Raw genomic sequence first — 14,498 nt, 5'->3', positions numbered from 1 at the left:
CTTCTTCATTCCTCTCCTTGACACCATACCTACCCATCACCTCCTCGTCTCCACTGTTCCTTTCACCAACATGCCCATTGAAATCCACTCCAATCATCACTTTCTGTCCCTTGGGTACACTGTTCATCACTTCATCCAACTCACTCCAAAAATCTTCTTTCTTACCCATTGCACACCCAATTTGCGGTGCATATGCACTAACAACATTCATCATCACACCTCCAATTTCCAGCTTCATAATCATTACTGTCTGACACTCTTTTCACCTCCAAAACACTCTTGCATTACTGTTCCTTCAGAATAACTCCTACCCCATTTCTCCTCCCATCCACACCATGATAGAACAATTTGAATCCACCTCCAATCCACCTGGCCTTACTCCCCTTCCATTTAGTCTCTTGCACGCACAATATATCAATATTCTTTCTCTCCATCATATCTGCTAACTCTCTCCCCTTACCAGTAATACTGCCAACATTCAAAGTTCCTACCCTCAGTTCCACTCTCTTTACCTTCCTCCTCTCCTCCTGTCTCTGGTCAGGTCTCCCCCCTCTTCTTCTCCTTCTTCTTCTTCGGCCAACAGCAGCCCAATTTCTGCCAGCACCCTGTTGACTAACAGTACTGGTGGCAGTCGTTGTTAACCCGGGGCTCAACTGATCCGGTATGGAAATTTGTATTGTTGTCCACATACTGATTTGACAAAATTTTACACCGGATGCCCTTCCTGACGTAACCCTCCCCATTTATCCGGGCTTGGGACAGACACGAAGAAACACACTGGTCTGTGCCTCCCCTGTGGCTGGGTTAATCATTGACTCTGACGTAAACTTTAAATAGCATATTAAACAGATTACTAGCACTGTATATGTATAGCAAACATTAGACCTCTTATAACATTACGAGATTCAGAAAAATGAATTCATGCTTTTGTGTAGTCAAGCAGATTACTGTAATGCACTCCTAACAGGAGAGAGGGAGGTTGGCAGCATACAGCACGTTGTTGCACCCACCACACGATAAACCCCCTCAGGATCCCAAATTAGTAGCAAAGTGCAGCCGTTCAACGGGTGACACCTCAGCACCATACTAGCTTGAATGGAGTGGAACATTGTGAGGTTTTCAAGGTGGCTAGAGTGCCAATCCTTTTGATTTATTTGTATGGAATGTTGTGTGATTTCAATAAAATCAATAAAAAAAAGTGCGCCAATCCTGCCACCAAACCCTGAGTTTTTTTGTTCAAGATGGAGGACTTGCTTGCAGGGCTGGATGCAGGTTAACGTCATACCCCGGATGGAGCGATTGCAGGTTAAGGGCAGGGCCTTGCTCAAGGGCCCAATGGAGCAGAGTCACTTCTGCCAGTGCAGATCCAGAGTCACCACTCCATCCTACTCCTAAGTGGTCTACCTAGGAAAGACATTAATCGGTTGCAATTAGTGCAGAATGCAGCAGTCAGAATCTTAACTAGAAAAAGTAAAAGCACATCACACCATTTTTAGCGTCATTACCTGGGCTACCTGTGTCATTCAGAATCGACTGTAAAATACTACTAAAGTTTTATAAAGCCTTAAAGAGTCTCGATCTGTCCCAAATGAAATACAAGATGCAGAGATAACCCATGGAGTGCAGTGTGGATGGGACAATTGGAAGAAGGTATCAGGAGGATTGTGTGATCAAAGAATTAAGTCCAAGGTTAAAGGAAATGTTTATAAGGAAGTGGTAAGACCAGCAATGATGAATGGAGTCAAGACACTGGCAGTAAAAGGAGTGCAGAAGAAGAAGTTAGATGTGGTAGAAATGACAATGTTGAGACGTGTGGAGTTACAAAAAAATAACAGAATAAGAAATGAGACGATGAAGAGGTACAACAAAAGTGGGAGAGATAACTAAGAAAGTAAGATGAAGTGGTATGGGAAGTGATGGGAATGGAAGTACCGGGAAGAGAAAGTGAGGGAGGCCAAAGCGGAGCTGGAGGGATAAAGTAAAAGAAGATCTGAAGGAAAAGGCCGAGGAGTTGCAGGACCAAGCTGTTTAGAGAAGGCTTATCATGCACATTGACCTCACAGAGAAGTTGTGGAACGAGCCCCGGACACAGACAGGCAGACATGTTGTAATTCCATCACCACACGTTTATTTACAATATAGACAAGTTCACGTGCACACAAACCCCGCAAGTCCCCAAAGTCCAGGCCTCTCACACTCTGCCTTTCCACTGCTTCAAACCGCCTCCACTCTCGCTTCTCCTGCTTCGTCCCTCTCCTCACCCGACTCCAGCCTCGAATGAAGGGAGGCGGCCCCTTTTATCCACACCCGGATGTGCTCCAGGTGCTTCCCCAGTGTGGCGGAAGTGCCGGCTGTACTCCCGGAAGCACTCCGGGTTTGTCCCTGCTTCTCTTCCCCCCAGCACTTCCTGGTGTGGCGAAAGTGCTGAGGTCCAGGGCTCCCAAGGCATTCGGGCACCCCCTGGTGGTGACCACGGGCCCCTACAGGGTTGGGCTTCCAAGTCCTCTACCCGTGGCCCTCAACACAACCAGAGCGGTCGCCCCCTCGTGGTCAAGAGGAGGTGCAAGCGCCCTCCTCCGGTCCTCCTGGGCGTCCCGGCTGGGTACCACCCCCAGCTGTCCGCCACAAAGTGTACAAAGATGAAGAGGCAGAAGGTGATTAAGCAGAATGCAAAGTAGAGCTGTGCTCCTAACCTTTTTGGACTCAGTTTCATATATTTTGCTCAGTTCCTTTATTATCACTAATTTTAATATAACCAGCCAACACTTTCCCCTGAATGGCACACAATAACAAATGTTGGTAAATACACATTCAACAGATAAATACAGTGTACATGATAGATGAAATACACACGGTACTTATCCAAAAATAACTTGACACATGGGGGCGTAAAACTGAATGAAACTGGGTGTTCTTTTGTCTTTTTAATTGGTAGCCTGGGCTTGTCTGCTTTTCACAAGTTTGTTGAAATCAGTACTAAGTGACGAGAGTGCAGAGAGGAATACATTTTAGATGGCTGCTGGCTGACTCATCTAGAAATTCGGCACAATGAGCTATTCTGCAATGGTGTGCACTTTCTTATGTTTGGTAGGTCGATGTGCGAGGAGACGATGCCCTGAGTACCTGCCGGCTTATTGTACAAACACACTAGAATGTTTTTAATGGAGCCTCAAGGTCTTCATTTTAAAAAGTCAAACAATTTACTTCAGTAAGTAGCATGGCTTTGTTTCTAAATACAGTATCTTCATAGCTGAAGGCATTATGCTTTCATTTGGTGTTAGCGCACTACAGATAACACACAACAACCATTGTTCATCACATTTCATGGTAAAAGTAAGTCTACACCCCAGACATCTGGTTTGCATGTTTTTTTCATGTTCCTTCTTGGCTCAGGTTTTTGGAATGAATATTGTGAGGTTGATGCAGAATTGGAAGAATTTAGAGTAAATGATGCAAGGGGCATTTTAGAGGCATGTCCTTTCTTAATGAAGCATGCGGTGTAGAAGAGGTTGTCATCTGCGCATAACTGGACTTACGGCAGTCATTTCAGGAAAACATCTCCCTTTGACTGGGAGTAGAAGTCAAATCTGTAACCAGTAGCCCCTTAAAACATTAAAGTGATGGCTGATTTAATGTTATTTAATCTAGGGCATCCAGTGACCCGCATTGAGAAACGTTCATCTAGAATACAAGACAAATAAAGCTTGGGATACAAAGGTGGGTCTAATGCATGGGATGCCTGGTCACTCACCTTCATGAAGAGAGGAAATAAAGGAGTGATGAAGGAGAGGAAGGGCTGGCATTATTAGCTCTACAATGAAGTCTTACATGCAGTAGAGGCCCACGACTCAAGATGATTCACATTACCGTAATGTGCAGCACTAAGGTCTTATGCAGAATATCCAGGATTAATTGATGTTATGTCTCAGCCAAAGTCTCAGTCCTGGCTCAAGTACATTTTCTGTTTATTATTTTGTATATTGTGTTTTTAATTTTGTGTTTTTTGTATTGAATATAGTGTTGTTTATTAATCATTGTGCCTTTTGTATTATGTTATTGTACGTTAGTTTTCTGTCTTGTCCACTTTATGTGGAGCCTCAGGTGGTGGGGACTGCCCCCGTAGCATTCAAGGAGAAGCCGAAGTTGATATGGCCGCTTTGACACTGAGGTTGTTTCCTCTCCTGTGCTTTGTGCTGTTCATTTTGGATATTTAATTTCCTGGTTTAGACTCCTACTTCAATTAAGGCACGGTTTCAAATATTGCATTGGACTTGTTTTCCAGTTTAAATAAGCCTATTTTGTTTTCTCTCCTGCCACCGCTTTTGTGGAATCCTTTTCAAATTCTCAATAAATCTTTAAATATTTTTTTGTTTTGTTTTTGTGGGCTTGCTGTTTTTACGTTTTCCTTCTCTCTCTCCATTTGTGATATTTTGAATTTCTAAACTTTTGTCCCTAAGCAGGCCATTTTGTTTAATGAAGAATGAAATGCTTAAGGGCTCCAGATTATAGATGGAGTACACTGGGGGCAGATGGCACACACTTGGCCACAGTACTACTGCTGTGTTATAGCAGAAGAGAATCCTCCTCCTGCCTATGAGGCTGATAAACCAGATCAATGTGGAGATCAGGAACTCGGCCACCAACTGTTTTCATGCATTTACAGGTCTTGAAGGAGTATGTTCTATGGTCTGCGCACGTCCAATTTGAAAGTGCCTCTGGAATTAGAAACCAGTAATTAACTGGTAACCATTGTGCCACCATGCTGCTCTGCCTTCTAGTTGTCTGTTTTTTTTATATAGTTCAGTCATAACCGGCTTCAACTTGCATCTGTTATGCAACAGTCTGAATTCTTGTGCATTGTATATTTTATTGTTGTTTTTGAATTATTTTTATTCATTTTTTGTTTGTCTTTGACTTAATTGTACACAGTAATTGTGTCCTGTAACTTTAAACGTGTGGCCACTCTGTGTATTTCGAGGTTTGGAGCCCCAGGAGGCGGGTCCCCCTGACTGGTCAGGCCTGAGCGTCTACTCAGTGTCTATGTGTGCCTGTACACTGGACTGCCTGGGTGTTTTATTACTACTGTCTGGTTATTTTTGTATTGCACTTGTATGCTGCATCATATTTTAGTACTTTATATTTTATCATTTGTATTCTGTGTTGGCCTGGTATGTTACACCAATACTATCAAGGCAAATTCCTAGCTGGCCAGTAAAGTGAATTCTGATTCTGATTTATATTGAGTCAGGACGGAGAGAATCAGCAGCAAAACATTACGGCTGTTATGGAGCTTTGTATGAGTTGCACTTCTTGTTATTTTTCTTCAAGTACAGTATTTGGATTTTTACTCTGTTTTGTCATTTCTCTTACAAGATCACAAGTAACTAGAAGCCAGCGGGTAGTTGTCAAGGACAAGCTGGTTTGAAGTAAGCATCTTCTGGGCTGCCAGGGGAGGTTCCTGGCCTGCTTTATGATCACTCTGAAGGCTGCAGTCTCCTTTTGCCATGTATGTGACTTCACTTCATAACAGCATCCTGTGCTCTTGAACTCATTTTAAAATATCAGATGGCTTTCAACTAATTCTGTGTATATCCTCTATATATAAAATGGCTGTCTGTCAAATGATTACTCACAAAAAGAATGGGGCAGGGGTGGGCAAAGTCAGTCCTGGAGGGCCGCAGTGGCTGCAGGTTTTTGTTCCAACCCAGTTGCTTAATTAGAAAAAAATCCTTGCCAATAATTTAATTTCATGACTTATTAATGCTTTAAATCTGCCACGTCAGGTCATTCTCATACCCTAGATTTTTTTTTCTTTCTAAGGATATTGTCCAAATTATTTGTAGTCTAAAATTGAGGAGTAATTCTTAGCCCTTTACTTTTTTCTCGTCACTTTCCTTCCAAGTATTTAATTAAACCAAATAGTGCACATTAAATACACACAGGTGTAAATGGAAACAAGCTAAATGGAGAAATGCTGGTTTCTTTTGTCATTTGCATCTTATTGCTAATAAGGAGCAATTAAAAACCAAGACTACAACTGTTTAAGACTAAAATAAGCAATAAGGGTTCAAAATCTTAATGAGCGAGACAACTAAAGTGAAGCAGAAGTGTTACTTGAGCAATAAGTGCTTCTGATTAAGTAACTGGCTTGGAATAAAAACCTGCAGCCACTGCGGCCCTCCAGGACTGACTTTGCCCACCCCTGGGCTAGAACCTTGATCATTATCTTTGTCATGGAATTCATCTTTTAGCTGTTCTCTGTGGTTTCTTTGGCCTTGAATATGAAAATCAAAACTGCAGCTCCTATTGAAATGTGACCTCCGTTTAACTCCTTGACTAGCTCTCTACACACAAACCTCCAACACTCAACACCCAATCAGCCTCATTTGTCCTTCCTATATGCTGTGCTGTGCTGCTGCTTCAATTCACAAAGACTCCTTTTCTTGAGATGTACAGTATTTAGGCATAATATACTCCATTTTAATATATACAACATGGATGTGTTTGTACCCCATGCTTGCTTTCTGGATGTGAGAGTTTTCCTCTGGTAAACCGGTTGCCCCTCAAACAACACCAGAGATATACTTGTCACGTCAACTAGCACTTCTAACCTGACATTAGCATGCCTTGCAAAAGACTGCCATCCAATCTAGAGTTGGTCTTTACCTTTTGCCTGTTGCTACTGGGGTGGGGGCACTGGCCCTGAACTGGACAAAGCAGGATGGAGATGGTTACAATATCTTTGAATACATTTATCACATACCTTACAGTGGCACCATAATTAGTTGTGCTGCCTCAGGCATCTGGACTCACTATTTCAACCAATACCCAATTTTTATGAAGTTTGCACGTTCCACAGACAGATGTGGGTTTTCATCCCACATCTCAAAGATATGCGAGTTAGGTAGTCTTGTGGGGCCATACCTAAGCATACATGTTTGGGGACAACTCAGTAAAAAGATTGTAGTAAACAGCGACAAAAAATCTGCTGCTGCAAAGTCTCTTGCCCACATGGCATCTTCCTTAAAACACCCACCCACAATCCCCATTCTGTGCACTTTAAACCACTAGGGTTAAGGGTTAGAGCAAAAGAAAATGATTCAGACAGAAAAAAAAAAAGCTAAAGCTGCTGTCATCCATTCAGGAAGTCAATAGTAAAAGGACAATAATACTTAATTATTAATTTGCACGTTGTATTCGCTGTGACCGAAGAGACTGGCACACACATATAGACTACTGCAGCCACAGGGCTCCACACGTTCAAGAAATACTTCTGTTTGCTCTGACGTCATTTTCACAACGCAAACAGAGTTTAGATAAGCCTTGTGGTCAATGGATATACGACGTGTTAAAATGCTGCAGCTATTCTGTAATGGCATGTTTGAATTTTCAATTAGACAGTAATGTTATATTTCTTTACTTGTTTGCTTACACATGCAGTCATAAGATGGATGTTTTACCGCCTCATCTGTGCATCTGCTGGTGTTGTTAGGCAGTTTTGTTGATTCGGGTGTGTTGAATACTGAAATCTGCATCTCCTTCTTTATCAACTCCCTAAACAGATCTCCTTTTCACCTGCTTTTGGCAGGCTGTGACACATTGTTTATGTCAAATGTATATCTGTCAATTCTTTACCCATTACATCGAATCCGACACTATGTTTGTAACTGAACAGTAGCACTTGCAACAATGTATTGTTCGCTGCTACCACTACTCCATTGATGCCTTTGAAAGCCAATGTATCATCTGATATTACAGAAAGGTTTTTCCCTTGCAAGAGGTTATGTTTATTTTTAACACATGGAATGTGCTCTCGGCACACGTGACACACATGTTTATTAGGGGTCTTTCCGGGAGACTTGTAGGCTGTAGACAATTTTTTTCAACAGTAGCTTGCTCTTTGTCGGTTCAGGTTAACAAGAGCACCACTGCTTTTTGCAGTTCACTGCCCATACTTTGTGCATACATGAGACATTGGGTTGGTTTAGAAATGTGACATTCAGTGAGCCATCTAGTTGTTCCCATCCAGTTTTAAGCATAACTCACTTATGGTTGTGTCTGGCTCTACTAGACTTGGTTAAATGTTCACTCAGAATGGCCCTGAATGCATGAATGTGCCCTGTAATGGAGTGGTACCAAGGCTGGCTGCTGCCAATTTAGGTGCTCCACATCACATTACTTTGACTCGCCAACCAACCCTCTAATGGAAAGTGTAGGTTCATAAATTGAACAAATCTATTGCTCTCTTGCTATATTTGCCAAGGCAATTTCCAAAGTGTGTCCAGACTCGACTATATGCATTGAGATGTCTTTAGCTTTATTTACCTATTTTAGTTACAGCTCAAGATTTTGACGACATTTCATTTACTGACTCTTTTCAACTCAGGGTCATAGATGGCTGTAGATCATCTGGCAGCAACAGCCACAGACGAGGATACAGTTCCAAGCTGAGCACCAGTCCATCCCAGGGTAGATAAAATATGTTTTTTTTTTCCAGTTTAAAACTAGTGGAAAATTCAGACAGTTTCTAAATATGAAGAATATTGAGAAATTAACTCATGCAAAACTCTGCATCAACCAGGCTGCGGTGCTCTCTAGTGGTCCCTGGTTCCTGGACACATCCAAGCCCTGCCCTATTTTTTGCTTAAAGAGCTCAATCATCTTTAATTAAGGCACCAGAAATTTCTTGTTGGACACCCTTACAACACTCTTGTAGCCTGGAGAACAATATAAATACTAAGAAAATAGTGGCCATCTTCACTGATCACGAAACTGACTTGACATCACGTCTTACCGGGGATTTCCTCAATCTGACTCAATCACACCCCAGCATCTGCACTGGTGACACAGGCCAGCAAGTGAAGATCTCATGTTCATGACCAGATGTCTCTTTGTCTTTTCCTTTTTACCAGCCTGAAACATGCACTGCTGGGGATATTTAACTGACTCATGTCCCCTTCAGCACAGTGCACTTCATCTCCATGTTTCTCACTATTCCGTCGTTGTGCAGTAAGTCCCTTTCTGCTATACTCAATTGCAGATAACAAACACAAAGCCACACACATTAACTTAGTGTCTTTTCTATTAGCAGTGTTCACTGGTCTGCAAACTAATAGCCTTTCATGTCAGGTGAGCTATTTTTAAGATACCGTCAAGCTGCTGGAATGTAAATGTGAAATGTAGGCCTACAGTATTCCTGACACACCTTTACATTTACTTACTGCTATTATCCACATTCTAATTATGCCAGCATATGTAGGATCTCTTCTTTTACTTTTTCTTTCATTCCAATGCTGCTGCAAAGCTACAAAAATAGAAAGCTCCCAGAATTCCAGCTGCTTTACGAAGTTGTTTCTGTTTCTTCCTATTGAACAGAATGTGCTGTATCGCCATCCTTTAGCACACTAATGCAGCAGGCCCACACATCACATCATAAAAGAAGAATTACAAGTGTGACGGGTTCAGAGAGACAGCTGCAGGCATTCTGGAAAATTCCACTTCTGCTCTTTTGAAACAGGTTTCTCTGTAAATAACATTACAAGTCTTTTGGCCAACTATGTCCTGCAGGTTTTGGGACTTCAGCCTGCCTAGGCAAGCAACCAGCTTCCCCACAAAAAGCTACTGTGTGGTCCTCTGACCCTCCATCAGTGTCATTGTGCTGCATTTTATATTCAGGCTCTTAGTGGTCACTCTAGCAGTGACTGAGTTTAAGGATTAACTAAAGTACATAGTGCTGCCAAATGTCAGTCCTAGTCATACTCCACTCCATGGTGAGAAGCCACATTTATTAGTGCTGAGACAGCATCGTCAATTACAGCTGCCTATCCGTTTAGCATATTGTACAAAGTGATTTGGAAAATAGTAGGGCACAATGGGAAACATAGAGGCCATGTCACAGGGTGGGTGCTACATGTACAACCAATGAATGCTCATACAAAACAATGGTAATGCAATGAGGAATAAAGAAGGCAGGTGTTTTGGACCTCACAAACAGAAGAGAACCTCACCTGTCTGATGCCTCATGTTTTATATACCATGAAAGAATGAAAAAGAGGACGAGATTGCAGCTGAACTCACCATGCCTGTTAACCCTTTATACAGCACAGGCTCTGTCACACAGTACATCATTGACTTTAAGAAAAAGGGGCAAGCACAACTGTGCTGGAAAGTCAAAACTTAGACGTGTCATTTAAATGTGATATACTCAGTGATTTTTAGTCATTGAAACTGACATGGTAGGACAACAGGGTCAGCAACTACAGTCGGCAAATCTGATATATCCCCATGACTAGAAGTTAAGTAATGTGACATCAGCTTAAGGGTTGAAAGACCAAGTCAAGCCGCAGGCTGTGACCAATTGGGTCACTCTGGTTATTCCTCTCAAATTACAAAAGACGTGTGTAAGAGCCAAAATAGTATCATCAATTATACGACATGAGTGGGCCCTGCAATAGGCTGGCACCCCTTTCTTTTCTGCCCTAAACCCCTCATTACTGTGAACTGGATATATTGGGTTTGAGAAAGTTTAGGTATGTTGTTTACGTTCTTAAGCCTACGGTACTCGGTGAGCTTCATTTCTTGACTCCAAATAAACTTAATAAGGCTGCAACCCCCAGGAGCCCATAATACAAGCAATAATTTAATCTAGTAATAATAATAATAATAATAAATTTTATTTATATAGCGCCTTTCCCATGCTCAAGGCACTTACAGAATATAAGAAAGAACGACAGGGTATACAGTGTATAGCATTGAACAAACCAAATAAATAAATAAAGATTGACTAATGTTAGGCAACGTTAACAGATAACAGAATTGATGGTCTAGCACACACACACAGGTTACATGAGCATCTTGACAGAGAGTTAAACTGAGAGAAGGGTAATAAAGTCAAGTAGAGCTAAGATGAGTTTTGAGTTGTTTTTTAAAAGAATTCATGGAGTCAGCTGATCTGATTAATTTCGGTAGGTCATTCCAGAGTCTGGGCGTTATACAGCTGAAGTCCCTGTCACCCATGGAGTGTAGATTAGTGTGGGGCACAACAAGATTGCCAGAATCAGAGGACCTTAGTGGGCGGGCAGGCACATAGTGATGGAGAAGATCACTGATGTAGTTTGGCCGAGGTTATTTAAGGCTTTGTAGGTTATTAGTAGGATTTTATATTTGATTCTGTAAGACACAGGGAGCCAGTGAAGATGGAGCAGGATGGGTGTGATGTGCTCGCTGCTGCTGGTTCGAGTAAGGACTCTTGCAGCTGAGTTTTGAATAAGCTGGAGCTGTGATATAAGATTAGAAGGGGCACCTGCCAACAGCGAGTTACAATAATCTATATGGGATGTGATAAAAGCATGGACAAGTTTCTCAGCATTAGAAAAGGAGAGGAAGGAGCGAACACGGATATGTTACGGAGGTGAAAGTAAGAAAGTTTCTTAATGTGATTTATGTGGGCGGAATAAGAAAGGGAGGAATCAAAAAATGACACCAAGATTCTTTGCAGTAGAGGCAGGTCTGATGAGATCACCACCAAGATGGACTGGGAAGGAGCTCATTTTATTAAGTTGCATTTTAGTCCCAATTTGCAGGAGTTCAGTTTTGTTGCAATTTAATTTTAAAGAGTTCTGCTCCATCCAGGTTTTAATTTCACTAAGGCAGGTTGTGAGCTGAGAAAGCTCTGATGAAGTTCCACTTTTAACATTGAAGTAGAGTTGAGTATCATCTGCATAAAAATGATAGCCCAGTCCATAGCTATGAGTAATTTGGCCAAGGGAAGCATATAAATACAGAAGAGAAGAGGGCCGAGGACAGAGCCCTGAGGAACTCCTTGTGTGACTGGCGCAGCTGGATCTGCTGTTGCCAAGACTAACAAACTCTTGCCTATCAGTCAGATAGGACTTGAACCACTGGAGGGCAGTGCCAGAGATACCCAGCATGTTCTCCATTCTGGACAGTAGAATGTCATGTCTGACAGTGTCAAATGCTGCACTGAGGTCTAATAGAATTAATATGCTGGTTTGTCCAGAGTCTGCTGCCATAAGCAAATCATTGGTTACCCATAGCAGAGCAGTTTCACAGCTGTGCTGCACCCTGAAACCAGACTGAAAGGGTTCCATCAAATTATTAGAGTTAAGTAATTGGTGAGCTGGGAAGCTACAACACGCTCAAGAGCTTTTGACAGGAAAGGTAAGTGGGAAATAGGCCAGAAATTGTTAAGATTGTCAGCATCAAGACCAGACTTTTTAACATTGGGGTTACAGAAGCGATTTTAAAAGTGAGGCACAGAGCCAGTGTCGAGGGATGAGTTTATTATTGTTGTAACAGTCGGGATTATGGCATGAAGGCAGGATTTAAGTAGTGTGCTGGGATGGGGTCCAGTACACAAGTAGTCGGCCTCATCTTACAAAGCAGGTTATTAACAAAGCAGATGTGACTGGTGAGAACTTAGAGAAGGAGCTGGATGGAGTGGGAAAACAGGGAGAGATATAAACAGATGATGTATTTATGTTAGTTGAATTATTTAGATCTTTAATTTTGTTACGGAAAAAGTGGAGGAATTCCTCACAGACTTCAGTAGAAGAGGTAGTTGGGCCAGATGCGGGTTCGAGTAGTTTATTAACTACAGAAAACAAAACCCTTGGGTTATCGTGGCCACTTTCTATTATTCTGCCATAGTGGGTGTTCTTAGCAGCAGTTAGTGCTTCTCTGTAAGCTCTTTGGTGGTCAGAGAAAGCCTGAATGTGCACGGTGAGGCCAGTCTTACATGGCATTCTCTCAAGGCGTCAGCCAGCTGCTTTCATAGATCGCCATTCTGAATTACACCAAGGAGCTGAACGCTTAAAGGAAACCTCTTATGTTTTAAAGGAGCTGTTTTATCTAATGCTGAATGAAGGGCTGAGTTATAGTGGTCAACAAGACTATCTAGTGTTGATGGAATAGGTGCAGACAGTAAAAGATCAGAAATGGATCCAGAAAGGATAGAGGGACAGGTATTTTTAAGGTTTCTGTAAGAAATTTGTCGTTTACAGGAAAGAGGAGGGAAAGGCAGTGAGACAGTGAAAAATACTGCTTTATGGTCAGAGAGTCCCAAATCAGTGCTGTAAATGTTGGCAACAGATAGTCCAGAAGTACAGATCAGATCCAATATATGACCACCAGAGTGGGTGGGAAAATCAACATGTTGTGTCAAGTCAAAACAGTCCAGTAAGGATAGGAATTCATTTCTCAGTTTAGATGTAGTAATGTCAATATGGATGTTGAAATCACCAAGAAGGATAATTCTCTGAGAGTAAGAGCTTAGGTGGGTTAAAAGTTTAATCAGATCAGATAAGAAGGATGCATTGTATTTTGGGGGACAATAAAGAACAATGAGTGAGACAGGACCTGATTCTTTAAGAGCCAGGCACTCAAAAGACAATGGACAGTCATTTGGGATTTGTTTGATGTTTAAGTGTCTTTTTACAGTGAACACTTTCTCAAGGTGCTTAACAAATACACAACTAAGGTTTACAAGCGAAGCACAGGCAGATGTCCTGTTTATGGTTAGAACGATAAATCAAATATGGCAACTTCGCACTTTACAGTTCAGTGTCTTAGCCACTGGACTGCACTGTCTTCATAAAGCTCTGTCAAGGAAGTATAAAACTTACATGGTCCATGTTGGTCTTTAGACACACATGTGCTGTTAAAAATGCCGCCCCCTTGTTTGTTACAAGAACCTCTGTAACCTATGTATGTAAGCTTCTCAGCAAGACTATTATTGAGAGTAATAAAAACCAGCAATACAATGCAAGGGTTCATTTGGCATAAGAAAGTTTTATATAATGCCTTACTTACCAATCCTTGTGACAAAGTACAATCTTCTTCCTACAGTACATAATACGCTACCGTGGCTGTTTGCTTCTCTGTCAAGGATTTTAAGTCACCTGTAGCTCGCAAACCATTTTACCAATTGACTTGAAATTTGGTACACATATATTATGTGACTTCTACTACCCTCTTTCGGGGTGTTGATTTTTATTACTCTTTTTATTTTTATTTTATTTTATTGTAGTATCGACTCTCAGCAGCGCACAGCAGGGCGGCTGTGCGGCACATGCGTATGGGCTCCATTCTCATTCCCTACCACCTTCGCTAATCATTCTTGAGGCAGATTGAAGACGTAAGTGCCAGCTTAAGTGAAAAATTAAAGAAAACGTAATTGCAACACAAAAATTAACTTAATCAGTTTTAACACGAAAAGATGCCGACGAAAGAAGAGAAGCAGCGGGCTACTAGGGTGGATAAAAGAAGAGCTGCTCAGGAAGCAGCAAGCGCATCAACCTCTGAGCAACCGAATGGTAAACAGAGACAGAGAACAGAGAAAGAGGATGAAAATAAGGAATGCTCACGTCAAGTGTATTCACTGCACGTTATCGTGCAGTACGCCGTTACTGGTCGTTTATATTTGCCAATGCCACAATTATCTCTAGGCTATTCAAAATAATAAAAAATACAAACACAAC

This window comes from Polypterus senegalus, chromosome 2, assembly GCF_016835505.1.
Source record: "Polypterus senegalus isolate Bchr_013 chromosome 2, ASM1683550v1, whole genome shotgun sequence".
NCBI lineage: Eukaryota > Metazoa > Chordata > Cladistia > Polypteriformes > Polypteridae > Polypterus > Polypterus senegalus.
Note: the sequence above shows the minus strand (reverse complement) of the source record.